The 27,345-nt window shown below is 45.7% G+C and overlaps 1 protein-coding gene and 1 non-coding gene across 2 annotated transcripts in view; one reads left to right on the forward strand and one right to left on the reverse strand.

The window, feature by feature from the left end:
* Positions 1-27,345, forward strand: part of SDHAF3 (succinate dehydrogenase complex assembly factor 3) — a 39,338-nt gene that overhangs the window by 3,602 nt on the left and 8,391 nt on the right. The gene's annotated exons all lie outside the window — the stretch shown is intronic.
* On the reverse strand, positions 26,382-26,464 carry TRNAL-CAG (transfer RNA leucine (anticodon CAG)). Its single transcript has one exon. It is a non-coding gene; the product is annotated as a tRNA-Leu (tRNA).

Below are 27,345 nucleotides of genomic sequence, written 5' to 3' on the forward strand. Positions count from 1 at the left end.
TGTTCAAGAGGGGATTGGACATGGCACTTGGTGCCATGGTTTATTAGTCATGAGGTCTGTGGTGACAGGTTGGACTCGATGATCTTTGAGGTCTCTTCCAACCTTACTGATTCTGCGATTCTAGGATTCTATGATGTTTCTTGACTTTGAATACGGATTTCAATTTGAAGTGTAATCTTAATAACCCTCCCTGCCCCTCTCCCCCCCTTGGTTTTTTTAATGAAAATGACCAAGGGTGACTTATTTTGACATGAAACTGGTTGACTATTGTTAAAACTCTTCAAGTGTTCTTTGGTTTTTTGGATAGTCAGACCTTCTGTATGTGCTTGAACACAGTAGCTCATAGTCTGTGTTTGTGGTGTGCTTTCACATCCTCCAATATGATCTGTATTTTCTAACTGGTTGGTTGGCTGGCATAACATTTTAGTCACATTATGGTTGCACCAAACCATTTTCTCCCCCCCCCCCCCACTTTAAATCATGGTGATTATGTAGCAAAGGAAACAACCTGAGCAAATTCACTTTATTTCTTGTGAAACATTGTGAAAAACCTGTAGGGTTTTGCTGTTAAATGCTTTAAAAAGAACTGTTGAAGGAATCCTAATTTTACAGGGCATTTAGGTATCCATAACTTCTAATATTGATGCAGTTCTTTAATGTTAGATTGTCTTCTGTGGCTTTTGGGAAGATCCCAGAATATTCAGCCTAATTTTCAAACAGGGGTACAGACATTTGCAGTTCACAAAAGCACAGGTAGAAGATTAAAGGGAGATTTCTAAGATTAACTTCAAAAAGAAATGGAGGTAAAAAGAGAGGTTAAAAGGCTCCCAGATGATGCTGTTTAGTATGTGAATGATTCACATTGTTTTCATGTAAGGGAGATGAGAAGGGATCTCCTTGTTTGCCATACACAGGAATGGAAAGATTTAGGGATCCCTTTGTTTGCCATGCCCAGGAATTGAGGGGTTTAGTGTTGGAACCCAATTACAAAGATCATTAATGTCTTTTTGTTGGGATGCGATCCGACGGCGAGAAATGGTGAGGGAAAGACTCGCAGCAATCAATGTAATTGATAAGCAAGCATCAACTTTATTGTTCGAAAGCACGGCTTATAAAGCATCTCAGCTAAATATGCACAAGTGTCATTATTCTATTGGCTATTAGGCCAGGGTTACATTATAATATCCAGCCTACTTGCAGTTAGGCCTACGTGCAACTTCACAACCTCCTTTCTCAGTAGTTCTTTGTTTAACATATACTTTGTATCACATACTACTATCTTGTAAGTAACTATTTCACATGGTGCTATCTTATGAGAAACTGCAAGCACAGTCACAGGGCTGTGGTGACCTTGCTGCATCAGCATACCAGCTAAGCTGTGAGTAGTAAACAGCAAGATGGAGTCTGGCCTATACACTCTGATCAAACAGCTGTTCCATAGAACCATGTTCCTGCAATTCAAGCCATTCCTCAACATCTTTTTATGGGAAAGCTAAGCTGGCCTGTTTTCATTTAGAAAATCAGGAGAATGTGTCCCTGGAAGAGTTCTCAAGTGTGCAGGCAACCAGCACCAGAACAAGGGGACACAGTCTCAAGCTGCACCAGGGGAAGTTTAGGCTTGAGGTGAGGAGAAAGTTCTTCACCGAGAGAGTCATTTGTCATTGGAATGTGCTGCCCAGGGAGGTGGTGGAGTCATCGTCCCTTGAGGTGTTCAAGAGGAGATTGGATGTGGCACTTAGTGCCATGGTCTAGTCATGGGTCTGTGGTGACAGGTTGGACTTGATGATCTTTGAGGTCTCTTCCAACCTTGGCGATACTGTGATGCTGTGATACTGTGTGTAAGACTGATAGAAGTACTCTGCAAGTACATTGTTCTACTGCATTGTTCTCTTCTTATTTAAGTATACGTTGTGTTTTTCCTATCTTTGGTGTTGGAGCGATGGTTTGTGCCCCAAAACCTGCTGGAAAGCATCAAAGAGAGATACAAAGAAAGCAAGCTTGGTTGTTCAGGAGTTATGGTTGTTCAGGTGGATACAAGTGAAGTATATACATTATTAATATATGTTCTTTTCTATTTTCTTAATATTTAATATATTAATTAAAATAATTGGTACTCATTTACAGGAGATGGCTGATATAATTAGATTGATAGTGATTATTACCTTGGAATATTCTTGAGTTAACATTGACAGATACGGTAAGTGAATTAGTTCAACACCTAAAGCTGGTGAAGGGTCTGGAGAGCAGGTCTTAGGAGGGAGAACTGAGGGTTGTTTAATCTGGAGAAAAGGAGGCTGAGGGGAGACCTCCTGGCTCTCCACAATTCCCTGAAAGGAGGTTGGAGCCAGGTTGCAGTTGGTCTCTTCTCCATAGTAACAGGTGACAGGACAAGAGAGAGTGGCCTCAAGTTGCACCAAGGAAGGATTAGGTTTGGTATTAGAAGAAACTTCTTTGATTGACAGGGTTCTCAAATCCTGGAGCAGACTCTCAAAGGCAGTGGTTGAATCCCCATCTCTGGAAGTGATTCAAAGACACAGAGATGTGGTGCTGAGGGTCATGGTTTAGCCCCAGACTTGCTTGAGTTAGAGAATCATTTGACTCAGTGGTCTTAAAAGTCTTTTCCAGACAAAATGATTCTGTGGTTCTAGATCTTGTTGTAGCCGATGAGAATGTTCAGTTAAGAGTAGGTGATATTAATTACTTGGTTCCAGGTTACAGATGAGATAATGTAGAACATTCAACTAAGTAACCACTTCTTTTACATCATTTAATTCTTTGTTTAATTTTGTTAAAAAATCATGACCCTTTAGATGAGGTGAACAGAATCCTTCTGCAGAATTGAGTGACATTTACTCACATCTAACAGATTGAATAGACTGCCTTTGAAATGCTTTGGCCACTTTTGACCCTGAAACCCTTTTTACAAGCTTCCAAATGAGCTGAGACTGATTAGGGAGCTGGCATCTCCTTTTGTATGCTCAGAGAAGTGATTTATTTGTTTGTTTGTTTGTTTTTCATTCCTGGCTAAAAAAAGTAGGTAAAATTAAGGTGAAACTGTAACACTGTTGGGGGAACCTGGTCACAGAAGGCTCTCAAGAATGGCTCATCTTTTGAATTGGTGTGGGATTTGATATGATACAAACAATTGTCATTCATCAAATTTGTCTTCAGTTGCCTGTGTCACTTGTGATGTTCAGTTTGCTGATTGTGAGATGATCTCATGCTGTTTCCCAGGACATGGTTGTCCTGATACATCTTATTCTGCTCAGGAGTGGATATACTTCCAGAAGTTTTTACTTCTTAGTTCTTTGGGCTTTGGCCTTTGACCTTCCTCTTGCCTCTTCTTGCCTCGTCCCTCTTCGTCCCTCTTCTTCCACCTTCTTCCCTCTTCTTCCCTTTTTATTTTTAAGCTTCTCACACTCAAAAACACATGGAGATCTAAAAAGGAGAATTTGAAGTGCAAACAGCCAAGGAAAGGTGGGTTACTGGACGAGGAAGCTGTGCCCCCGTCAGACTGGGATGGAAATGGGAGGTATGGGTTGCCCTTTGTACTGTCTCCCAGCAAATATATGGGTTGCATAAGCCTAAACCTGCTGCTAACCTCTTGTACCCTGCTCTCAGTTTCAGAGGAGGACATTGTATTAGTGATCTTTTCTTTGTCTGACAAAGAAATACATTTTTGAGGGAGTGAAATATGACTTGAAGGCTTTTGCCACTGAATGACTTTAATGAAAGTGGTGAAATAGGATTTAAGAGCAGTATTTCATTTTAACGTTACCGGATATGGTGGAATTTGCTTTCAGTGATTTTATGGCTATCTGGATGAAAAACTTCTTGTTAAAAGTAAATTCCTACTGAGACTTAACATTATTAGCTCCCACTTAGGGTGTTCACTGGGTATTAATTTCTAAGAACCAAATTGGAGACAATTTCCTCTCTTTTCTTTGCTCTTTCTCGAAAGGTAGAACAGAATGTCTCACTTTTCTGAGAGTTTTGGATTTGTGGCTGATCAACTGAAGAGAAGAACATGTGGGATTTGGGTATGACCAGCCACAGGAAATCAGCCTGCTGCTCTGACCTGGCCTTCCTGGTGGCCTCCTTTCCTCTAAGATTTGAAGTCTACCTGTGTAAGATGGTAATTTTGCCTTAGTTTGCCATGATTGATGGAGTTTCCTGAACCAGCATTCATGTGCAATCATCCCTTTGACCAAAAAAAATAAAGGTTGACCACATGGATCCTTGTAGCAGAGTTTCACAGTGACAACATCCTTTTCATGTTATAGCATTAATTCCATCATAGAAATCATAGAATGGTTTGGGTTGGAAGGTCCCTCCAAAGGTCATCTGGGCCAACCATGCAGCAGTGAGAAGGGATACCCTCCATTAGATCAGGTTGCCCAGAGCCTTGTTGAACCTCACCAAGAGGACACAGTCTCAGGCTGCACCAGGGGAGGTTTAGGCTGGAAGTTAGGAAGTTCTACACAGAGAAAGTGATTGCCCATTGGAATGGGCTGCCCGAGGAGGTGGTGGAGTCGCCATCACTGGAGGTGTTCAGGAGGAGACTTCACAGGGTGCTTGGTTGCATGGTTTAGTTGATTAGGTGGTGTTGGATGATAGGTTGGACTTGATGATCTTGTAGGTCTCTTCCAACCTGGTCTATTCTATTCTATTCTATTCTATTCTATTCTATTCTATTCTATTCTATTCTATTCTATTCTATTCTATTCTATTCTATTCTATTCTATTCTATTCTATTCTATTCTATTCTGCTATTCTATTTCCAAGAATGGGGCATCAACTATCTCTCTGGGTGACCTGTTGCAGTGTTCCACCATCCCCATGGTAAAGAACTTGTTCCTAATTTTCAACCTAGATCCTGTCTTCTCTAATTTCAAACCATTGCCCCATGTCCTATTACTCCAGGCCTATGCAGAGTCCCTTTCTAGCCTGCTTATAGGCCCCTTCCAGGTCCTCCTTCAAATTTAGGTTTTAGAAGCAGAAGCTGGTGTGTGCTCCTCTTCCATGGGAATCTCTCTTGAGTGGAGAGACTTAGGGTAAGAATGTGCTTGTGCATGGTGCACACCCTACACTAGAAGGGGCATTTTATCAGAGTATCACAGTATCACAGTATAACTAAGGTTGGAAGAGACCTCGAGGATCATCAAGTCCAACCTATCAACACAGACCCCATGACTAGACCATGGCACCAAGTGCCACATCCAATCCCCTCTTGAATGCCTCCAGGGACGGTGACTCCACCACCTCCCTGGGCAGCACATTCCAATGACGAACGACTCGCTTGGTGAAGAACTTTCTCCTCACCTCGAGTCTAAACCTCCCCTGGGGCAGCTTGAGATTGTGTCCCCTTGTTCTGGTGCTGGTTGCCTGGGAGAAGAGACCAACCCCTTAATACATCTACTTAATACATCAAGGAGCTGCTGAAGGAACTGGGATTGTTTGGTCTGGCATAAAGGAGGCTGAGGGAAGACCTCATTGCTCTCTAGAAATCCCTGAAAGGAGGTTGGAGTGAGGTAGGGGCCAGTGTCTTCTCCCTGGTATCAGGTGATAGGATAAAAGGAAATGACCTGAAATTATTCCCGGGGCGGTTTAGGTTGGATGTTAGGAAAACTTCTTCACTGAAAAAGTGGTCAGGCATTGGAACAGGCTGCCCAGGGCTTGTGATAGCCAGTGTGTGATTAGATCTCTAAGTAGGAAAGTAGGAATGCTCAGAGACAGCAGAAATAGAAGCAGCAGCGGAGTTTTTGTACAGGATTGTCAGTTTAAAAGGTAATTCAGGTTTCCATCTAGTGGTAGTATTGAATTCTGTCCAAGCCTTATGAGGCACAGCATATGCATAACCGTGCTGGATCACATACCCTGTAGTGCTTGTGTGTGTGTTGGAAAGCCTTTATCAAGTACAAATTCTATACATAATAGCAGATCACTCTTAGGGCTTCCAAGTTTTCTGAAGTCAGAACTGTAGTGATCAGGAACCCTTTATTTTGGCAGTGTGCATTCAGTATTCACTTTCAGTATCACTAGGGTTGGAAGAGACCTCAAAGATCATCGAGTCCAACCTGTCACCACAGAGCTCATGACTAGAGTAGGGAGGACACTACTGCCCACTGCAGGCTTGAACTCACAACCTTCCCATTAAGGGTCTTATGCACTACCAACTGAGCCACTAGATCCCTGAGTTTTGTCTTTGCTGCAAGTTAGCCTGATTCTCCTTTTTCACTGTTCCTTGACAGCCATTTCCAAGTATACTCAGGACAGGGTACAGAAGGGAAACTGGTGTCTTAAATATTTTATGTGTGCAGGTTTGAGGCATGTTAGATTGCTTGTTTCCACTTAAAAAGGAAAGAGGGGAAGGTGGGGATTCTGGTTGCTTTGTCCTCATCTTGATGTTCAAGCACTGTGAATTTTTAGTTTTTGAAGTAATTTACAGGAGATTTTGGAGAACATGAAGTATTTTGCAGATTTTGTAGAACTATACCAGGTTAGGTTTTTAGAGGAAGATAACAGACACCTAATTAGAAAATTAACCAAATCCTGGCCCACAGGAAAAGAACTGTGGCCAGCAGGTTGCAGGAGGTGATTCCTCAACTCTGCTCCACTCTCGTGAGACCCCACCTGGAATACTGTGTCCAGCTTTGGAGCCCTCAACACAAGGAGGCCACAAAGATGATCAGAGGGCTGGAGCATCTCTGCTGTGAAGACAGGCTGAGAGAGTTGGGGCTGTTCAGCCTGGAGAAGAGAAGGCTCCAGGGAAACCTTCCAGTACATGAAGTGGGCTACAAGAGAGTTGGGGAGGGGCTTTTTACAAGGGCTTGTAGTGATAGGATGAGGGGCAATGGCTTCAAACTGAAAAAGGGGTAGGTCTAGGATGAGGGGCAATGGCTTCAAACTGAAAAAGGGGTAGGTCTACATTAGACATTAGGAAGAAATTTTTCCCCATGAGGGCGGTGGGGCACCGGAACTCATTGCCTGGAGAAGTTGTGGATGCCCTCTCCCTGGAAGTGTGGAAAGCCAGGCTGGACAGGGCCTTGAGCAAGCTGCTCTAGTAGGAGGTGCCCCTGTCCATGGCAGGGTGACTGGAACTAGATCTTTACATGCCCTTCCAACCCAACCCATTCTCTGAACCAATCCACAAATCCTCTGACCCCTGTTGTATTTTAAGGCAGCACAGCGGGTCAAGCCAGCAAACTGAACACAACCTGGAACTGCAGATTCCTGAGGACTTCTGCTTGTCTGTGTTTTCTCAACACCTTCTCTCTAGCATTTGTTTGGTACTTGTGTGAATATTGTCAGCTGGTGGTGTTTTGTAAGCATGGGAAGTTTTTTTTACTGTGTTGTCACCGCATTTCCACTATCAACACTACAAACACTGCCAACTTTCCACAAGTGCTGTCAAGTACCATATTTTGTAATTACTGCAATAATATTCTGAGTGCTGTAATTGCACATTCTCTAATAGATGTGCTTTTCTACCCTGTGTAGAGACAAAATTGATCTTTTTTTTTCCTGTGACTTAAAATGGATATTTTCTGCATGTTAAAATGGAATCTGAATAATTGTGCCAGAATTCTGTTTAGGTGGTTTTTTTTTCCTCTCTCAGCATGATGGGAGGTGTCCACTCAAGTAGCATAATATAAATTGGATGACAGTTAAAACCCCCTGTGTGTGTGTCACATCTGAGTATAGAGCTGTCATTAGGACACACTGATGGTGAATGGAGTTAAAGCCAGCTGGCAGCCAGTTACAAGTGGTGCTCCTCAGGGCTCAGTTTTGGTGCCAGTTCTCTTTAATATCTTTGCCAGTGATCTGGATGAGGGAGTTGAGGGCATCCTCATTAAGTTTGCAGTTGGCACCAAGTTGTGCAGGAGTGCTGATCTGCTTGAAGGTAGGAAGGCTCTACAGAGGGACCTGGACAGGCTCGATAAATGGGCTTAGGTTAATTGTATGAGGTTCATAAGGCCAAGTGTTGGGTCCTGCAGCTGGATCACAATGACCCCATGAATGCTTCAGGCTTGGGACAGACTGGATGGAAAGCTGCCTGCTAGAGAAAGGCTTAGGGTTGTTGGTTGACAGCTGGCTGAGTATGAGCCAGGGTGTGCCCAGGTGGCCAAGAAGTGAGTGAGCACTAGTGAGGCCACACCTTGAGTACTGGGTTCAGTTTTGGGCCCCTCACTACAAGAAAAACATTGAGGTGCTGAAGTGGGTCCAGAGAAGGGCAGTGAAATTGGTGAAGGGTCTGGAGAACAGGTCTGGTGAGGAGCAGCCGAGGGAACTGGGATTGTTTAGTCTGGAGAGGAGGAGGCTGAGGGGAAACCTCATTGCTCTCTACAACTCCTTGAAAGGAGGTTGCAGTGAGGTGGGTGTTCATCTCCTCTCCCCAGTATCAGGTGACAGAATGAGAGGAAATAGCCTGAAATTGTTCCAGGGGAGGTTTAGGTTGGATATGAGGAAAAATTTCTTTCCTGACAGAGTGGTTAGGCATTGGAAGAGGCTGCCCAGGCAGGTGGAGGAGTCACCATCCCTAGAGGGATTCAAGAAATGTGTGGGCAAGGCACACACGGTTTAGTGGGCGTGCTGGGCTTAGGGGTCTTTTGCAACCAAAATAATCCTATGATTGTATGATTCTCCTTCTCCTCTCCTCCTTCTCTCCTTCTTGCCTCCTCGCCTTCTCTCCCTCTCACCTCTCTCCTCTCTTTTCCTCCTAACCAAAATCTGTAGTGCCCTCACTTGTAGCCTGGTAGCTGATTCTTGACTTGGTAAATGAAAAGCATCCTTCCTAAGATTGCAGCTTTTGAAGTGTACACATGATGGCAGCAAATATTTAAACTGAGAAGGCTTGTTCCTCTGCTAGAAGCAAGCAGGGTACCGAGTTTTCTAATAGAAAGTAGAGTTTTCACAGGTTCAGTTCTTCTTCAGGCATTTATGGCCATGGTGAGCTTAGACTGATGGTTGGACACTATGATCTTAAAGGTCTTTTTCAACCAAACCAATTCTGTGTTTCTCTGAATTATCAAAATGCATACTGAGATTTGTTAACATGCTTTTGAGAAGTTTTTGCATTCAAAAACCTGACTCTGGTGTCCACCTGGTTCAGCTGTAATATTGTCATAATGTGCTTGCTGGTTTTGATTTGCATTGGGGTAGTTAACTACCCAAGTAGCAAAACACAGCAGCCACCCAGGTAGTTTTCACTGTTTAGCACAGCTACCCTGTGATAGCCCAGCAGGGAATCACAGAATTACAGACTATCAGGGGTTTGAAGGAACCATCATCAAGTCCAACCCCCTGCCAAAGCTTTCCAGGCACTCTGCCCCAAGCCTGTGGTGCCACAGGGGGTTGTTGTGACTGATATTCTGGTTCATGCTGAAATCACAGTATCACAGTATCACCAAGGTTGGAAGAGACCGCAAAGATCAAGTCCCCTGTCACCACAGACTTCATGACTAGACCATGGCACCAAGTGCTACATCCAATCCCCTCTTGAACCCCTCTAGGGACGGTGACTCCACCACCTCCCTGGGCAGCCCATTCCAATGGTGAACAACTCTCTTGGTGAAGAACTTTCTCCTCACCTCGAGCCTAAACTTCCCCTGGTGCAGCTTGAGACTGTGTCCTCTTGTTCTGGTGCTGGTTGCTTGAGAGAAGAAACCAACTCCCTCCTGGCTACAACCACCCTTCAGGTAGTTGTAGAGAGAACTGATGTCACCCCTGAGCCTCCTCTTCTCCAGGCTAAACAATCCCAGCTCCCTCAGCTTCTCCTCATAGGGCTTGTGCTCAAGGCCTCTCCCCAGCCTTGTTGCCCTTCTCTGGACACGTTCAAGTGTCTTGATGTCCTTCTTAAACTGAGGGCCCCAGGACTGGACACAGTACTCAAGGTGTGGCCTAACCAATGCAGAGTACAGGTGTACAATAACTTCCCTGCTTCTGCTGGCCACACTATTCCTAATGCAGGCCAGGATGCCATTGGCCCTCTTGGCCACCTGGGCACACTGCTGGCTCATGTTTAGGCCGCTATCAATCAGCACCCCCAGGTCCCTTTCTGTTTAGCAGCTCTCCAGCCACTCTGAACCCAGCCTGTAGCTCTGCATGGGGTTGCCGTAGCCAAAGTGCAGCAGTCAGCACTTGGACTTGTTAAATGCCATCCTGTTGGACTCTGCCCATCTGTCCAGTCGGTCGAGGTCCCTGTGCAGAGTCCTTCCGCCCTCTAACAGATCAACATCTGCTCCTAACTTGGTGTCATCTACAAATTTGCCGATGACTGACTCAATCCCCTCATCCAGATCATCAATGAAGATGTTGAAGAGGACAGGGCCCAGCACTGATCCCTGGGGGACGCCACTGGTGACTGGCTGCCAGCTGGATGTGGCACCATTCACCACCACTCTCTGGGCTCGGCCCTCCAGCCAGAAATGACTTGTTCTGTGTGTGTACTTCATTTACAGTAGCTTAAATCTGATGTAATGCTTAGAATTAATTTTAAGGTGTACAGCAAATCACGATGTTCAGCTGGTTTCTGGGCCTCTTGAATTTTTAAACTGCGTTGATTGCAGCGAAGCACGCTAGCGAGCTTTTAAACATCCATTACACTGACTCATTGGAAGAATTTATTGAAGACATCCATGATGTGAAGAATTTTAATTAAATAACAAACCCATATGATGTCCTTAGTGGTTTAGAGAGCTGAGATCTTGTATGGCTGTGCGTTTTTTCTCCCCCCTTGTTCTGCTGCTAATAGAAGAGAGCAAAGGAAATTTCAGAGGCAGCGCTAGCAATGTTGCGCTGGTTCATGGGCAATTCAGTGCCGTCACTATAAATGAAAGGAGTTATGTTGTTAAGACAAAAATCATCAGCCAAGAAGCAAGTGAAAGACTTACTTTGTGAATAAGTGAGCTGTTTTTCCTCCTTTCCTTTTTCCTTTCCTTTCCTTTCCTTTCCTTTCCCCTTTCCCCTTTCCCCTTTCCCCTTTCCCCTTTCCCCTTTCCTTTCCTTTCCTTTCCTTTCCTTTCCTTTCCTTTCCTTTCCTTTCCTTTCCTTTCCTTTCCTTTCCTTTCCTTTCCTTTCCTTTCCTTTCCTTTCCTTTCCTTTCCTTTCCTTTCCTTTCCTTTCCTTTCCTTTCCTTTCCTTTCCTTTCCTTTCCTTTCCTTTCCTTTCCTTTCCTTTCCTTTCTCCCTTCCTTCCTTCCCTCCCTTCCCTTCCTTCCTTTCCTCTTTCCTTTCCTTCCCTTCCTTCCTTTCCTCTTTCCTTTCCTTCCCTTCCTTCCTTTCCTCTTTCCTTCCCTTCCCTTCCTTCCCTTCCTTCCTTTCCTCTTCCCTTCCTTCCTTTCCTCTTCCCTTCCTTCCCTTCCTTCCCTGCCTTCCTCCCCTTCCTTTCCTTCCCTTTCTTCCTTTCCTCTTTCCTTCCCTTCCCTTCCTTCCCCTCCTTCCTTTCCTTCCCTTCCTTCCTTTCCTTTTCCCTTCTCTTCCCTTCATTCCCTTCCTTGCCTTCCCCTCCTTCCTGCCTTCCTTTCCTTCCTTGCCTGCCTTTCCTTCCTCACCTGCCTTTCCTTCCTTGCCTGCCTTTCCTGTCTTTCCTTTTAAATGTGATTGATAAATCTCTTTTTTGCAGAGTGCCTGTCTGCCAGCAGGTGCCACTCCTCAGCAGCAGAATGGTCCCCTAAAATTGACCTGATAGTTGTGGTAGACCTTTGTTTTTAGAAACATGGATGGCAGTTTGCCTGGGACTGTGTTTGTTTTCCTTGATAAGCATAACCTATGCTATAAGCAATTAAATATTTATCTTTTACGATAGAGCTGGTTAAAGTTTTGTTTCCAGCTGGTGCATTAAATCCCAGGAGTGGAAAAAGAGCAGCACATAAAGATGCCTGTATTCTTCAGAGTTCTGTATAGAGCAGTATTTTAGTCAAATAGAGGATAACCCAGACACCTTGTAGCACTCAAGAAGCTTCATGATGGAAAGATTTTGGATGGATGAAGTATGCCTGTTTCAGGATTGCCTAGAAGTCATAATGGAGACCTTTTCCATTGGATGGAGGATGACTTAGAAGCCCAAGTCTCAATGACTTGCAGCTGGACAAGTTCTTATGGAACCTTTAGGCATATTAAAAAAAACAGCTGGCTAAGTTGTAGGTGCCTCTGACAAGAAAGAACAACTAAGAAGCTGTACAGAGACAAGGGGTTAAATGGCCATGGTGGTCTTAACAGCTGGACTCAATCATCTTAGAGGAGTGTGGCCAGTAGGTTGAGGAAGGATCTCCTGCCTCTGGTGAGGCCTCACCTGGAGTACTGTGGCCAGTTCTGGGCACTTCAGCTCACAAAGGATGAAGAACTACTGGAGAGAGTCCAGTGCAGGGACACTATAATGGTGAGGGGACTGGAATCTCTGTCATATGAGGAAAGGCTGAGAGAGCTGGGTCCGTTTAGCTTGGACAAGAGGAGACTGAAGGGGGATCTTATTAGTGGGTGTTAGGAAGATGGAGCCAAACTCATCTCAGTGGTCCCCAGTGACAGGACAAGAAGTAACGGGCAGAAACTCGAACACAGGAAGTTCCACCTAAACATGAGAAGAACTTTACTTTGATGGTGGCAGAGCACTAGAGCAGGCTGTCTGGAGAGGTGGTGGAGTCTCCATCTCTGGAGACATTGAAGGCCCTCCTTGGGCCTTGGTGTGCTTTAGGTGATCCTGCTCTGGCAGGGGGGTTGGACTGATGATTTTCAGAGGTCCCTTCCAATCCCTACCATTCTGAGCTTCTGTGACTATTATGGCAATTAACAAGGCTTGGAAACTAGTATTGTGCTGTTTACATTATTGGTGTTGTGTTGGTTTTAATGGGTTATTTGTGCACTTACTTGTAAATACACACTTCCAATGCACAGCACCAAGTATTGCTTGCAATAAATTAAGCATATGAATTTTCTATGCAAATGAGTTCCATGGTACCCCAAAGCCTTAATTCCAGCTTCTCATGGCATCACAAATTTCAGATCCATTAGCCAGACTGATACCTAACAGTGCTCCGCTTGAATTTGGTTTTGTAGTCCAGCAGAAAGCATGCAGCAGTGTGTAATGAAGGTAATTGCAGTGTGAATGAGCACTTTGAATTTGTTTTCATTTGGCTTTGCCTTTTTTTTGGGGGGGGGGGTGTCAGATGTTCAGTTCTGTTGTGCGAGCTGAAGTTCTCATGACCCCATGTGCTGTTTCGCACATCCCGTTTGTTGAGGGAAGCTTTGGGTACGGTGATGCATCTACCACTGGCAAGTTAGCCAAGTTTCTTCCCAAAGATTTCCTCCTTTTTTTCCCCAAGAAATGGGATTTGTTTGTTTGTTTGTTTGTTTTCATTTGAGATTAGATTGCTTGTGGGCAGCATTTTTGAGGGAAGATAGCATCTTAAAGGTACTTCAAACAGGTGTGATAGTTTTTGACAAGAGGATGGGGCCAGGCTCTTGGTGATGACAGGACAAGGGGCAATGAGTGGAAGTTGAGGCATAGGAAGTTCCATGTAAACATGAGGAAATTTTTTTTTCCCCTGTGAGGGTGACAGAACACTGGAACAGGCTGCCCAGGGGGATTGTGGAGTCTCCCTCTCTGGAGATACTCAACCCCCTCCTGGATGTGTTCCTGTGTAGTCTACTCTAGGTGATCCTGCTTTGGCAGGGGGGTTGGACTGGATGACCCTTCAAGGCCTCTTCCAACCCCTAACATTCTGTGATTCTCTGACAACGATTGTGGCAGAACTTTCCCAGGGAAATTCTCCACCTACCTGATGAAATCAAACATTACTGAGCTGTGTTCTGCAAAGAAGGATGTTTTGCAAAGCTGTTATTTGTAAAATCAATGCTCTAGTGGGCAGAGCAGGCAGCTCAGTGAGGATGAGGAGATCTGCTTTATTTTTCTCATAAATAAATGCAGCAGAATAGCAATGATTCCATTGTTTCCATCCCCACCATTGCTGCAAAGGCTTAGTTTTGGTGTTTTTCAAGCAATAAAAAATTAATGTGAAACCATTAGGTTGGTTGTGTTCTGATGTTGTGGGGCAGCAGGCAATAGTAAGGGTTAGTCCTGCACTGCAGCAGCTGGTGGACTTTAAGGCTGAGTTTACTGGGGCATATGTGCCTGCATGTCAGAGCTCTGCAGGCATTGAGTTGCACCAAGGGAGGTTTAGGCTGGATATGAAAAGAAGCTTCCTCACTGAAAGGGTTCTCAAATGCTGGAACAGGCTGCCCAGAGAGGTGGTTGAACCCCCATCTCTGGAGGTGTTTGAAAGACACAAAGGTGTGATGCTGAGGGACATGGTTTTGCACCAGCCTTTATAGAGTTAGGGAATGGTTTGACTTAATGATCTTGGAGGTCTTTTCCAACCAAAATGGTTCTGTGATCCACAAGGAGCTGGGCTGACCTGGGAAGTGTAGTATGGTCAAGATAGCAAAGCAATCCCTGCCCATCGCCCTGGGACCAGACCATGGGGATGCCTTCAATGTCTGTCCCATAAGGGGAGTTCAGCAAGCAGCCTCCAAGTGGATTTTGAGGTAAACAACTGTTGTTTTGGTCTTTCCATCATTTCTGTGATAGAAATGTGCTGGGATGACTGAAGAACCCTTGCTACCCAATGGCTTCCTCTACAGGACCAGTGCTCAGAGCTGTGACCTGCTGGGTCTGTGTGTTCTGCTCACTTGCTTCATCTTCATGACACTGGTGAGCAGGAGTTTCTCCTGCATCACTAAACAGATTTGATTAGTTCAAGCACTCCCCTGGACTGGCAACTTCACAAATGCAGTGAGATTGGTGTTACTTGGAGGATGATGATGATGATGATGATGATTATTATTATTTCCCCCCATATAGCAAGCATGTGTTTTGTTGTTGATTTTTTAGTTCTGGAGGCCCATGAAACATTCTGCAGGACAGCAAAGTATCTGTTTCAGTAATAGCATGGCCAGTAGGCTAGTATTTGAAGGGGGGGCTTTTGACGAACGCATGTAGTGACAGGATGAGGGCTTCAAACAAGAGTCATATAATCATAGTGTGGTAGGGGTTGGATGTGACCTCTGGAGACCATTGAGTCAACCCCCCCTGCCAAAGCAGGATCACCTAGGACAAGCATGTTTTGTATTAGGCATGAGAAATAAATTCTTCCCTGTGAGGGTGGTGAGGCACTGGAACCAGTTGCCTGAGAAGGAGCAGAGGCTCAGGCCTGGCAGTGTTCAAAGGCGGGTTGAACAGGGCCTTGAGCAAGCTGGTCTAGTAGGAGGTGTCCCTGTCCATGGCAGTGGGGTTGGAGCTGAATGGTCTTTAAGGTCCTTTCCAACCCAAATGATTGTGATAACTGTAGTCAGTTTGAAACCCCTTCTTTCCCTCATCATGTACAGTAGAACCAGGACTTGTTGCTTAGCACAGTGTAGACAGTGCAGCACTCTGACATTTGCACTAATGATAAAAGCATCTTTGTATTGGTGTGGAGAGAGCATCCACGTGCATGCACCATTCCAACATCATTAAGTGGTACCACTTAACTCAGAGCAGAGGTGGTTTATCTCAAGGGGGTTTGACACACAAGCAGAACTACAAACTAAGGTGCTACACTTTCCATTCTTGTTATCTCCTCTCCAGGCAGGCTGCTTCCACTGTGGCTAAACACTGTGGTACTCAGCTGTGAAAGCACCTGTAGGCTGGCAGCCAGAGCACAGAGCCAAGCCAAAGTGACCAATCTTAACATGGCACATCTTGGGTTTCTGTCAGGTTGCTTTGATATTTTCCTGGCTCTGGTGCTTTCCTATTCTCTTTTAAGATGCTTTCTTTTAGATCAGTGAAGGAAATGAATGTCTGTTTCAGTTTGGCATGTACTTTACTTGGAACTGGACAGTTTGTGGTTGCACAGAAGAAAAGGGAGAGCTTCTAGGTGGGTGAGAATTTTTAGGAATAAGGAGGCAGTCAGGATTAAGGTTTTATTAACTCAGTGTTGATTTCCAAACAATGTATGTACAGCTAAGCTATTTGACTGACTTGATTTCCATCCCCTTATTACTCCCTTACCCTGATTTCCCTGTTGTTTGCTAATTGAAAGCAAGCTGCAAAAGGTCCTGCAATAGCAGCTCTCCCCTCCAATAAAACACAACCTCCCTCAATCCCACTTTTTCCCCCCAAAAAAACACCAATCCCCCCAAAAAAACCCTCTAAACCAAACCAAACCAACCAACCAACCAAGACCAGAAAAGAAGGAGAACAAGATTTAGGTGAATCCATTTGGAAGTATTTGTTGTATAGAGATCAGAGGAGAATGTGTTGAGGCTTGAATTTGATATGTATTTGATCTCCTCATGAAGAGTACAGAATGTTTAATGGAGTTTCTCAGAAGTGCTTTCAGATTAGCTGTCTCTACAGTACTTTATTGAATTTTGAAACTGTGAATCAGTCAATTTTCCTTTTGTACTTAATCCTCCCCAGTCTTCTGTGACAACCCAGCCCATACTTGCTGTATTGTGACAGATGCTATAAAAAATCCCTTTAAATGTCAGAGCCCTTGGATAAAGGGATAAATAGATAGTGACTTGCAGATGATTACAGATTTTTTTTCTCTCCCAGATTTGGGGGCTCTGATGTAGTCACTAGAGATGCAAGGCTCCTCTTGAACATAACAGGCTGCCCAGGGCCCCAGGGTCAGGGTCCCATCCCTAGAGATATTCAAAGTGAGGCTCAACAGGGCTCTGGGCAACCTGAACCACCTTAAGTGGCTCAGTTGGTAGCGCATAAGACCCTTAATGGGAAGGTCGTGAGTTCAAGCCTGCAGTGGGCAGTAGTGTCCTCCCTACTCTAGTCATGAGGTCTGTGGTGACAGGTTGGACTCGATGATCTTTGAGGTCTCTTCCAACCTTAATGATACTGAATACTGAATCTAGTTGAGGATGTCCCTGCTTACTGCAGAGGGGGTTGGACTGGATGACCTTTGGAGGTCCCTTCCAACTCAGGCCATTCTATGATTCTATACTGATGACATTTGTTTTCTAAAGCTAAGGTGGTCTCTTCTCCCAGGCAACCACCACCAGAACAAGAGGACACAGTCTCAAGCTGTGCCAGGGGAGGTTCAGACTGGATGTTAGGAAGACATTCTACACAGAGAGAGTGATTGCCCATTGGAATGTGCTGCCTGGGGAGGTGGTGGAGTCACCATCATTGGAGGTGTTTAGGAGGAGACTTGATAGGGTGCTTGGTTGCATGGTTTAGTTGATTAGGTGGTGTTGGATGATGGGTTGGACACGATGATCTTGAAGGTCCCTTCCAACCTGGTCTGGTCTATTCTATTCTATTCTATTCTATTCTATTCTATTCTATTCTATTCTATTCTATTCTATTCTATTCTATTCTATTCTATTCTACTTCTGAAATAGTTCAGTTACTGTATGAAAATCTGCAAGGTAAAAACCCTTGGCAAGATCTATAGATTTCTAAGCTTTAGGTTTTTGTGACCTTAAGAAACTGCTTTAACAAAATCAGCAGAGTTTTAGAACTGTGTTTAGAATGGGAACTTTAAATTTCTCTGACTGTTTTTGTCTGCAGGAATTTCTGGCTGTGGTATTTTCTACCATATGATATATCATAATATTTTAGGAAACTAAAACAGAATAAACAAGCTTCTGTTGTGATTTTGAGAGTAATAAAACTAAAGAGGAAGGAAACACTCAGATTTGTTCCAGTGCTTAGAAAACACAAAGGCTTTTAAAACAATTTGTGTGATTCATTTGTCAGAGGTAATGTTTGTGTCTTTACAAAGTGTATGTCTGGTCTAAAATTTGACTGTTGCAGGATCATAGGATGTTAGGGGTTGGAAGGGACCTCTGGAGATCTTTGAGTCCAACCCCCCTGTCAGAGCAGGACCATAGAATCCAGTGCAGGTCACACAGGAATGCATCCAGATGGGTCTTGAAGGTCTCCAGAGAAGGAGACTCCACAGCCTCTCTGGGAAGCCTGTTCCAGTGCTCTTACAGTAAAGAAGTTTTTCCTCATGTCGAGGTGGAACTTCCTGTGCTGTAGTGGGTTCTGCTGCTGCAGCAACAAGAACTTCAACAATTTGCACTGGGTCTAGTACAGAGACTAATGAGTTAATTTTCTTTGCCTTTTATGAAGTACCATGAAGTAGATGTTGACTGCAGAAATAAGCCTTCTGTCCACAGAGTGATTTTACAAACATAAACCAGTATGTTGTTAGTTGTCTTCAGGAAAATGTCAATGATATTAGTAGACATTTATTAGCAGAGAGATGCCCTCTTGCTGCTCTTTCAAGGCAAGATGGAAGACACTGTAACCAAATGATTGTGGTCATATAAATTGAATTATTTCTGTAGAATAGAACTTTGAAGAGTACCAGGCTGAGCAGATTGACTGCAGGAGAGCCAGAGAGATAGGTAGTGATAGGATGAGGGGTGATGGCTTCAAACTAGAAGAAGGTTGATTGAGATTAGATATTAGAAAGAAAATCTTCACCACAAGGGTGGTAAGGCACTGGAATGGGTTGCCCAGAGAAGTTGTGGAGGTGGCAACCCTGGAAATGTTCAAAGGCAGGTTGGATGGGGCCTTGAGCAAGCTGGCCTGGTAGGAGCTGTCGCGACCCATGGCAAGGGCTTGGAACTGGACAATCTTTAAGGTCTCTTCCATCCCAAACTATTGTATGATTCTATAGAATAGAATAAAATAGAATAAACCATGATGGAAGAGACCCTCAAGATCACTGTGTCCAACCTATCATCCAACACCACCTAATCAACTAAACCATGGCACCAAGCACCCTATCAAGTCTCCTCCTGAACACCTCCAGTCATGGTGACTCCACCACCTTCTCGGGCAGCTCATTCCAATGGCCAATCACTCTCTCTGTGTAGAACTTCCTCCTAACCTCCAGCCTGAACCTCCCCTGGCGCAGCCTGAGACTGTGTCCTCTTGTTCTGGTGGTGGTTGCCTGGGAGAAGAGACCAACCTCTGCCTGTCTACAACCTCCCTTCAGGTAGTTGTAGAGAGCAATAAGGTCACCCCCTGAGCCTCCTCTTCTCCAGGCTAAGCAATCCCAGCTCCTTCAGCCTCTCCTCACAGGGCTTGTGTTCCAAACCCCTCACCAGCTTTGTTGCCCTTCTATGGACACCTTCCAGCAAGTCAACATCCTTCCTAAACTGAGGGGCCCAGAACTGGACACAGGACTCGAGGTGTGGCCTAACCAGTGCAGTGTACAGGGGCACAATGACCTCCCTGCTCCTGCTGGCCACACTGTTCCTGATACAGGCCAGGATGCCATTGGCCCTCCTGGCTTCCTGGACACACTACTGGCTCATGTTCATCCTACCATCAACCAGCACCCCCAGGTCCTTCTCTGCCTGGCCACTCTCCAGCCACTCTGACCCCAGCCTGTAGCACTGCATGGGGTTGTTGTGGCCGATGTGCAGAACCCGGCACTTGGATGTGTTCAATCTCATGCTGTTGGACTCTGCCCATCTGTCCAGCCTGTCGAGGTCCCTCTGCAGAGCCTCTCTACCCTCCAGCAGATCAACTCCTGCCCCCAGCTTGGTGTCATCTGCAAATTTACTGATGATGGACTCAATGCCCTCATCCAGATCATCAATAAAGATATTAAACAGTATGGGGCCCAGCACTGATCCCTGGGGGACACCACTAGTGACTGGCTGCCAGCTGGATGTGGCACCATTCACCACCACTCTCTGGGCTTGGCCCTCCAGCCAGTTCCTAACCCATCGCAGTGTGCTGCTGTCCAAGCCATGGGCTGACAGCTTGGCCAGCAGTTTGCTATGGGGGACGGTGTCAAAGGCCTTGCTGAAGTCCAGGTAGACTACATCCACAGCCTTCCCCACATCCACCAGGCAGTCACCTGATCATAGAAGGAGATCAGGTTGGTCAGGCAGGACCTGTCCTTCCTAAATCCATGCTGGCTGGAACGTCATACCCATGCAGCACCCTTATATGAGAACTTGTCCATGTTTCCCAGTGGCAGTATTTATTACTGAAGTCAGACTGGTCCACCTGTACATAGTCTTTCTTTTATTCATGGCCATTTCCCTGTGTAGCTCAATGTCTGTGCCATGTTGAAGAAGCAGGTTGATAAACTTCAATGACTCCTTGTTTGTCTATTTGAAATGCCTTCACATGCACACAGGTAGGGTTTTTGTCTCTCCCTTGTTACTAGAAGCACCATGGTAAGACTGGCCAAGAAAATCAGCCTTTGACTCAGTATTTTCTGTTGCCAAATTTTCTATGCTAGTTTAGCATCCCATATATCATATTGGAACAGGTAATGCACAAAGTGGAGCCCAGAAGGCCAACTGTATCCTGGGATGCATCAAAAGCAGTGTAACCAGAAGGATGAGTGAGGTGATTCTCCCCCTCTACTCTGCTCTTGTGAGACCCCACCTGGAGTACTGCATCCAGTTCTGGTGCCCCCAGCAGAAGAGGGACATGGAGCTGCTGGAGTGGGTCCAGAGGAGGCCATGAAGATGATCAGAGGGCTGGAGAACCTTTCATATGGGGACAGGCTGGGAGAGTTTGGGGCTGTTCATCCTGGAAAAGAGAAGGCAATGGGGAGACATGTGAGCAGCCTTGCAGTACCTGAAGGGGGGCTACAGAATAGCCAGGAAGGGACTTTTTACAAGGCCTCGTAACAATAGGAGGAGAGGGAATGGATAGAAGCTTGAGGAGGGCAGATTTAGACTGGAGATTAAGAAGTAATTCTTGACAGGGTGGGCAGGCACTGGAACAGGTTGCCTAGGGAGGCTGTGGATGCCCCCTCCCTGGACGTGTTCAGCATCAGATTGGATGAAACCTTGAGCAAGCTGGGCTAGGGGGAGGTGTCCCTGCTCATAGCAGGGGCTTGGAACTAGATGATCTTTATGGATGCGTTCACTTGAAACTGGGGAAGTTTCTACCAGTTTTTCCTAAGGGATGGATCTGACTTTTACACTAATGATCTCCTGATGTGCTTATTAAATATTGCTTGTGGCTTTTTACCTAATTCATGCAAGCATCTTTCTCTTCTACAGGTCCACTGAAGTAAAAAAAAATCAATGCACTCTCAGCAGAAAGGTTATTTTTGGTGTCAGGGAAATCAATGCAAGATGGCTGCTACTGTCCTACGACAACAGGCTGAGGGAGCTGGGGTTCAGCCTGGAGAAGGCTCCAGGGGGACCTAATAGGGGCCTTCCAGTACCTGAAGGGGGCTGGAGAGGGGTCTGTTTGCCAAGGCCTGGAATGACAGAACAAGAACAAGAGGACACAGTCTCAAGCTGCACCACGGGAAGTTTAGGCTTGAGGTGAGGAGAAAATTCTTCACTGAGAGAGTCATTAGCCATTGGAATGGGCTGCCCAGGGAGGTGGTGGAGTCACCATCCCTGGAGGTGTTCAAGAGGGGATTGGACATGGCACTTGGTGCCATGGTCTAGTCCTGAGGTCTGTGGTGACAGGTTGGACTTGATGATCTTTGAGGTCTCTTCCAATCTTGGTGATTCTGTGATTTGTGACAGAACAGGGGGCAATGGTTTGAAATTAGAGAAGAGCAGATTCAGATTGGATGTTAGGAACACGTTCTGCACCATGAGGGTGGTGGAACACTGCAGCAGGTTGCCCAAGGAGGTAGTTGAGGCCCCATCACTGGTGATACTAGAGGTCAGGCTGATCTAGTTGCTTACTGCGGGAGGCTTGGACTAGATTACCTGTGAAATCCCTTCCAACCCGAACCACTGTGATTCTGTGTTTGCATTTTTGTTTATATTTAACTTTTTCTTCATTACTATATTTGTTTGAGGTTTTTGGCTCTAATGAGCATATAGGAATTTAATGGGAAAATAAGAAGCCCAAGGTTCCTTTTGGACATATGTATAGACTTGGAAAGCTTAATTTGGCATAATTTGAGTAGAAGAACTTGCATGGGAAGTCTTTCAAGTGTCATCATCTGGGATATGTAATCTTTTGCATGTTCTTAGTATCTAGCAGTTGAGAAACTGATGTGGTTGTCTTGGAAACTGGCTTTATTTTCCTTTGGCAAATCTGTAGATGAGAAATTACTGCCTTCCATCAAAATCTGGAAGTCATACTTCTGAAAGAAAAACCTGCAATTTGAAGATGCTTTTCCTCTATTTAAAGGATTAATATGGGAGTCTGTAAGTGATGTGCTTCAGTCAGAGTTGTGTATGCTCCTGGAAATAGGGTTTGGATTTTTTAGGTGAAATTCCTGTACTTGGTGTTGATATTTGTCTGGGAATTATCTGCATTGAAGCACTTTTGCCAAGATTCCTTAGCTTGATGTTTCAGTAGAAATATCCCAGTGTAGCTGACAAACTGAGGAAGTCAAGTTCCTAAAAACAAACTGATACCACTTGCAGTCTTTTCCCTTGCCCTGCTTTGAATTAACAGCGTGCGATAAAACCTTGATTCATCTGTGAGACTGTGGCATAATATTTGCCAGACAAAACATCAGCAGCAGATGAAAGTGCTCAGGACAGCTTTTTTTATTAGCCAGATGCTGCCAGGCCGAGCATAGAGCTGCAAAACAAGTCAGGAAATAACCATCTAGCAAATGGCTGAGAAATGATCAGGGTTTGTATGAAAACACAAAATGACCTTCTTGGGAAAAGTTGAGCGTTTTAGGTCTGTAGCTTATTTGCCCAGTCACAGCCATGAGACTGGTATCAGAATCAGGGTAATGCCAGATGAGGGTGCAAACTGAACACTTTCCCATCTTCTGTTTGGAAATTGTTAATATCTATGAAGTTCTAATGGGCTTTTTAATATATTTGTGCCTCCAGTGTCAATTGAAAGGACTCTCAAATACTGATATGGGCTGCAGAGAAGAATAGTTTTCTTTATGATTTTATTGTGGGTTTTTTTTTTGGGGAGTGGTGGTGGTGTTACTTTAAATGATGCAACCTGTCCAAGGGAAGAGAACCATGAGAAGATCTTTTGAAGCCACTGGAAGCCATCTGCATGACCATCTTGGATCCCCACAAATCCATGGGACTGGATGGGATCCATGCTAGGGTGCTGAGAGAGCTGGCAGGTGAGCTGGCCAAGCTGCTCTCCATCATTTTTCAACAGTCCTATCTCACTGGAGAGGTCCCAGATGACTGGAAGGTGGCCAAGGTGATACCCATCCACAAGAAGTGCTGGAAGGAGGAACCAGGGAATTCCAGACCTGTCAGCCTGACCTCAGTGCCAGGCAAGATCATGGGACAGGTCATCTTGAGTGCAATCACATGGCACTTACAGGATGGTCAAGGGATCAGGCACAGCCAGCATGGATTTAGGAAGGGCAGGTCCTGTCTGACCAATCTGATCTCCTTCTATGATCAGGTGACTGCCTGGTGGATGTAGTATACCTGGACCTCATCAAGGCCTTTGACACTGTCCCCCACAGCAAACTCCTGGCCAAGCTGTCAGCCCATGGCTTGGACAGCAGCACTCTCTGCTGGGTTAGGAACTGGCTGGAGGGCTGAGCCCAGGGAGTGGTGGTGAATGGTGCCACATCCAGCTGCCAGCCAGTCACTAGTGGTGTGCCCCAGGGATCAGTGCTGGGCCCCATCCTGTTTAGTATCTTCACTGATGATCTGGATGAGGAGATTGAGTCCATCATCAGTAAATTTGCAGACGACACCAAGCTGGGGGCAGGAGTTGATCTGTTAGAGGGTAGGAGAGCTCTGCAGAGTGACCTTGACAGGCTGGACAGATGGGCAGAGTCCAACAGCATGAGATTTAACACATCCAAGTGCCAGGTTCTGCACATTGGCCACAACAACCCCATGCAGTGCTACAGGCTGGGGTCAGAGTGGCTGGAGAGCAGCCAGGCCGAAAGGGACCTGGGGGGTGCTGGTTAATAGTAGGCTGAACATGAGCCAGCAGTGTGCTCAGGTGGCAAGAAGGTCAATGGCATCCTGGCCTGTATCAGGAATAGTGTGGCCAGCAGGAGCAGGGAAGTCATTGTGCCCTGTACTCAGCACTGGTTAGGCCACACCTTGAGTCCTGTGTCCAGTTCTGGGCCCCTCAGTTTAGTAAAGATGTTGACTTGCTGGAATGTGTCCAGAGAAGGGCAACAAAGCTGGGGAGGGGTTTGGAGCACAAGCCCTGCAAGGAGAGGCTGAAGGAGCTGGGATTGCTTAGCCTGGAGAAGAGGAGGCTCAGGGGAGACCTTATTGCTGTCTACAACTACCTGAAGGGGGATTGTAGACAGGCAGAGGTTGGTCTCTTCTCCCAGGCAACCAGCACCAGAACAAGAGGACACAGTCTCAAGCTGTGCCAGGGGAGGTTTAGGCTGGATGTTAGGAAGAATTTCTTCACAGAAAGAGTGATTGGCCATTGGAATGGGCTGCCCAGGGATGTGGTGGAGTCACCATCCCTGAAAGTGTTTCAGAAGAGAGTGGGTGGGGCACTTAGTGCCATGGTTTAGTTGATTAGATGATGTTGGGTGATCAGCTGGGCTTGATGATCTTGAACACCTTTTCCAACCTGCTTAATTCTATTCTATGCTACCTCTTTTGTTCTACCTCCCATCTCTTCCTCCTGCCCCATTTCTTGTGCTGCATCTACATTTCAGAACTCTCTTTTCAGAACTTATTTGGCCATTTTATTTTTCAAATGTTTTGTTTTTCCTTCAAGTATGTTCTGATTTATTTTTTTTCCCTTTCTTCTTCCCCAGAATGAGCTCAAGCTTTCTATTTAAGGGCTGAGATGAAGGTTATTAACATAAGTGAAGAAGATCTTAAAGACTATGGTTGTTATCAGATGATGCAAAAAGCTTTTAGTGACCTAGATTTTGGCCCTAGTGTGCAGTACTGATGCAAGTCTTGTGCATCCCAGAAGAATTAATTAATTCCAGCTTGTTTTTCCACAAATGACAGTAAAGTCACTCTGATGAGAGCTGGGGCTGTTCAGCCTGGAGAAAAGAAGGCTCTGGGGAGACTTTAGAGGGGCCTTGCAGTACCAGAAGGTTGCCTACAAGGCAGCCAGGAAGGGACTTTTCTCAGAGGCTTGTAGTGATAGGGCAAGAGGGAATGGATTAGAGCTTGAGGAGAAGAGATTTAAACTGGAGATTAGGAAGAAATTCTTGACAGTGAGGGTGGGCAGACACTGGAACAGATTGCCCAGGGAGGTCATGGATGTCCTCTTCTTGGAGATGTTCAGGGCCAGGTTGGACAAGACCTTGAGCAATCTGCTCCAATGGAAGGGATCCCTGCCCCATGGCAGGGGGGTTGGAACTGGATAATCTTCAAGGTCCCTTCCAACCTAAACCATTCTATGAATCTATGATGTACTGTGATGCTGTTGTATGGATTTAACAGCTTGTAGATAGGTTTACCTTGATGGGTGGGCCACAAGGGTCCCACTTTCACCTCAAATTACAATCTCATAAATCTTAGATGGAAAAAGGACATTAAATAACATGCTGTCTAAGCCATAAAGAAAGCTGAGTTAGTCCTTGAGGTTTCCCTCCCCCCATATTCCTCTAAATAAATGTAATTTCTTCTAGTTTAACCATGTTAGTAAACTGTGTTAAAAAAAAAAAGTAGCTCATTTTATACCTTCCTGATCAAATAATAATTCTCCATGCTGATTACTAAGTATGATGCAATTATATTCCCTGGCTCCATTTTAGCTGAACAATTTGTCATTCTCTTTCCTCAAACTGCAAATAAAGCAAATAAAACAGTATCACAGTATCACAGTATCAATAAGGTTGGAAGAGACCTCGAAGATCATCGAGTCCAACCTGTCACCACAGCCCTCATGACTAGACCATGGCACCAAGTGCCACGTCCAATCCCCTCTTGAACACCTCCAGGGATGGTGACTCCACCACCTCCCTGGGCAGCACATTCCAATGGTGAACGACTCTCTTGTTGAAGAACTTTCTCCTCACCTCGAGTCTAAACCTCCCCGGGTGCAGCTTGAGACTGTGTCCCCTTGTTCTGGTGCTGGTTGCCTGGGAGAAGAGACCAACCCCTTCCTGGCTACAACCACCCTTCAGGTAGTTGTAGCGGGCAATGAGGTCACCCCTGAGCCTCCTCTTCTCCAGGCTAAACAATTCCAGCTCCCTCAGCCTCTCCTCATAGGGCTTGTGCTCAAGGCCTCTCCCCAGCCTTGTTGCCCTTCTCTGGACACGTTCAAGTGTCTCAACGTCCTTAAACTGAGGGGCCCAGAACTGGACACAGTACTCAAGGTGCGGCCTAACCAATGCAGAGTACAGGGGCACAATGACTTCCCTGCTCCTGCTGGCCACACTATTCCTAACGCAGGCCAGGATGGCATTGGCCTTCTTGGCCACCTAGGCACACTGCTGGCTCATGTTTAGGCAGCTGTTGATCAGTACCCCCAGGAAAAGATTCGCTGTTTGTCAGAAGTGGGATTCGAACCCACGCCTCCAGGGGAGACTGCGACCTGAACGCAGCGCCTTAGACCGCTCGGCCATCCTGACAGTGCTAAATGCCAGCTTTTATATAGTAACAGTTGTGTAGAGTTAGAGTTTGTTCATCCTTGTGTTGCTTTGGCCACTACCCTGCAATGTGATCAATAATCACATAGTTTAGCATCTTTCCTGCATCTTCTGGGAGAACAGGATGTTGGTATATTTCTCGTGGCTTTACCTTTCACACACAGAATCACAGAATTTTCAGGGTTGGAAGGGACCTCCAGAGATCATCCACTCCAACCGCCCCGCCAAAGCAGGGTCACCTAGGGCAGGTCACACAGGAACGCATCCAGCTGGGTTTTGAAAGTCTCCAGAGAAGGAGACTCCACAACCTCTCTGGGCAGTCTGCTCCAGTGCTCTGTCTGCTTTACCATAAGAAATGGAATGGAATGGAATGGAATGGAATGGAATGGAATGGAATGGAATGGAATGGAATGGAATGGAATGGAATGGAATGGAATGGAATGGAATGGAATGGAATGGAACAAACCAGGATGGAAGAGACCTTCAAGATCATCGTGTCCAACCTGTCATCCAACACCACCTAATCAACTAACCCATGGCACCAAGCACCCTATCAAGTCTCTTCCTGAACACCTCCAGTGATGGTGACTCCACCACCTCCTCGGGCAGCCCATTCCAATGGGCAATCACTCTCTCTGTGTAGAACTTCCTCCTAACCTCCAGCCTAAACCTCCCCTGGCACAGCCTGAGACTGTGTCCTCTTGTTCTGGTGGTGGTTGCCTGGGAGAAGAGACCAACCTTTGCCTGTCTACAACCTCCCTTCAGGTAGTTGTAGAGAGCAATAAGGTCACCCTTGAGTGTCCTCCAGGCTAAGCAGCCTCAGCTCCCTCAGTCTCTCCTCATAGGGCTTGTGTTCCAAGTCC

This window comes from Melanerpes formicivorus, unplaced genomic scaffold (assembly GCF_026170545.1).
Source record: "Melanerpes formicivorus ecotype bairdi unplaced genomic scaffold, bMelFor1.0.p_v2 SCAF_35, whole genome shotgun sequence".
In the NCBI taxonomy this organism is placed as follows: Eukaryota; Metazoa; Chordata; class Aves; order Piciformes; family Picidae; genus Melanerpes; species Melanerpes formicivorus.